The sequence below is a fragment of the Schistocerca gregaria genome, unplaced genomic scaffold (genome assembly GCF_023897955.1).
Source record: "Schistocerca gregaria isolate iqSchGreg1 unplaced genomic scaffold, iqSchGreg1.2 ptg000386l, whole genome shotgun sequence".
Taxonomy (NCBI): Eukaryota; Metazoa; Arthropoda; class Insecta; order Orthoptera; family Acrididae; genus Schistocerca; species Schistocerca gregaria.
Window position 1 is genome coordinate 1,838,861 of NW_026061828.1, and position 3,003 is coordinate 1,841,863.

Here is a 3,003-nt window from a genome sequence, read left to right on the forward strand (position 1 = left end):
CAGATCGTCACATTGGCTGCTCTTCTCTCTGAAACGGTTGTACTTATCGTCTGGAAAGCTTTGTCGCGTGCTGCGGTATGCGGAGACACTAAAAGCACCATAGTAGAACACAGATGAAGGTTCTAAGATGATGTAATAGCCAGTAAGAAGTAGTACAATTCAAGTTTTAGGTATCGATTATTGACTTTTTAGCTGGCTTTGGTGCCTTGGACGTGAGCTAGTACCTTAAGATTCTGCATGAAAGGAGGACTAGCAGCCGAGTTGCAGGGGAGAATGTGAAAAGTGTTCATATGTAGTAAAAACCTGAGAAATCCGTCCGTTTTCGTCATTTGTTATAGAATCGACTTAAAGCCAGATCGTCACATTGGCCACTCTTCTCTCTGAAACGGTTGTACTTATCGTCTGCAATGCTATGTCTCGTGCTGCGCTATGCGGAGACACTAAAAGTACCATAGTAGAACACAGATGAAGCTTCTAAGTTGATGTAATAGACAGTAAGAAGTAGTACAATTCAAGTTTTAGGTATCGATTATTGACTTTTTAGCTGGCTTTGGTGCCTTGGACATGAGCTAGGACCTTAAGATTCTGCATGAAAGGAGGACTAGCAGCCGAGCTGCACGGGAGAATGTGAAAAGTGTTCAAATAGAGTAAAAACCTGAGAAATCCGTCCGTTTTCGTCATTTGTTATCGAATCGACTTAAAGCCAGATCGTCATATTGGCCGCTCTTCTCTCTGAAACGGTTGTACTTATCGTCTGCAAAGCTATGTCGTATGCTGCGGTAGGCGGAGACACTAAAACCACCACAGTAGAACACAGATGAAGCTTCTAATTTGATGTAATAGCCAGTAAGAAGTAGTACAATTCAAGTTTTAGGTATTGATTATTGACTTTCAAGCTGGCTTTGATGCCTTGGACATGAGCTAGGACCTTAAGAATCTGCATGAAAGGAGGATTAGCAGCCGAGTTGCACGGGAGAATGTGAAAAGTGTTCATATGTAGTAAAAACCTGAGAAATCCGTCCGTTTTCGTCATTTGTTATCGAATCGACTTAAAGCCAGATCGTCACATTGGCCGCTCTTCTCTCTGAAACGGTTGTACTTATCGTCTTCAAAGCTATGTCGCGTGCTGCGGTATGCGGAGACACTAAAAGCACCATAGTAGAACACAGATGAAGCTTCTAAGTTGATGTAATAGCCAGTAAGAAGTAGTACAATTCAAGTTTTAGGTATCGATTATTGATTTTTTAGCTGCCTTTGGTGCCTTGGACATGAGCTAGGATCTTAAGATTCTGCATCAAAAGGAGGACTAGCAGCCGAGTTGCAAGCGACAATGTGAAAAGTGTTCATACGTAGTAAAAACCTGAGAAATCCGTCCCTTTTCGTCATTTGTTATCGAATCGACTTAAAGCCAGATCGTCACATTGGCCGCTCTTCTCTCTGAAACGGTTGTACTTATCGTGTGCAGAGCTAAGTCGCGTGCTGCGGTATGCGGAGACACTAAAAGCACCATAGTAGAACACAGATGAAGCTTCTAAGTTGATGCAATAGCCAGTAAGAAGTAGTACAATTCAAGTTTTAGGTACTGATTATTGACTTTTTAGCTGGCTTTGGTGCCTTGGACATGAGCTAGGACCTTAAGATTCTGCATGAAAGGAGGACTAGCAGCCGAGTTACACAGGAGAATGTGAAAAGTGTTTATATGTAGTAAAAACCAGAGAAATCCGTCCGTTTTCGTCATTTGTTATCGAATCGACTTAAAGCCAGATCGTCACATTGGCTGCTCTTCTCTCTGAAACGGTTGTACTTATCGTCTGGAAAGCTTTGTCGCGTGCTGCGGTATGCGGAGACACTAAAAGCACCATAGTAGAACACAGATGAAACTTCTAAGATGATGTAATAGCCAGTAAGAAATAGTACAATTCAAGTTTTAGGAATCGGTTATTGACTTTTTACCCTTGTTTGGTGCCTTGGACATGAGCTAGGAACTTAAGATTTTACATGCAGGAGGACTAGCAGCCGAGTTGCACGGGAGAATGTGTGAAGTGTTCATATGTAGTAAAAACCTGAGAAATCCGTCCGTTTTCGTCATTTGTTATCGAATCGACTTAAAGCCAGATCGTCACATTGGCCGCTCTTCTCTCTGAAACGGTTGTACTTATCGTCTTCAAAGCTATGTCGCGAACGGCGGTATGCGGAGACACTAAAAGCACCATAGTAGAACACAGATGAAGCTTCTAAGATGATGTAATAGCCAGTAAGAAGTAGTACAATTCAAGTTTTAGGTATCGATTATTGACTTTTTAGCTGGCTTTGGTGACTTGGACATGAGCTAGGACCTTAAGATTCTGCATGAAAGGAGGACCAGCAGCCGAGTTGCAGGGGAGAATGTGAAAAGTGTTCATATGTAGTAAAAACCTGAGAAATCCGTCCGTTTTCGTCATTTGTTATCGAATAGACTTAAAGCCAGATCGTCACATTGGCCGCTCTTCTCTCTGAAACGGTTGTACTTATCGTCTTCATAGCTATGTCGCGTGCTGCGGTATGCGGAGACACTAAAAGCACCATAGTAGAACACAGATGAAGCTTCTAAGTTGATGTAATAGCCAGTAAGAAGTAGTACAATTCAAGTTTTAAGTATCGATTATTGACTTTTTAGCTGGCTTTGGTGCCTTGGACATGAGGTAGGACCTTAAGAATCTGCATGAAAGGAGGACTAGCGGCCGCGTTGTACGGGAGAATGTGAAATGTGTTCATATGTAGTAAAAACCTGAGAAATCCGTCCGTTTTCGTCATTTGTTATCAAATCGACTTAAAGCCAGATCGTCACATTGGCTGCTCTTCTCTCTGAAACGGTTGTACTTATCGTCTGGAAAGCTTTGTCGCGTGCTGCGGTATGCGGAGACACTAAAAGCACCATAGTAGAACACAGATGAAGCTTCTAAGATGATGTAATAGCCAGTAAGAAGTAGTACAATTGAAGTTTTAGGTATTGATTATTGACTT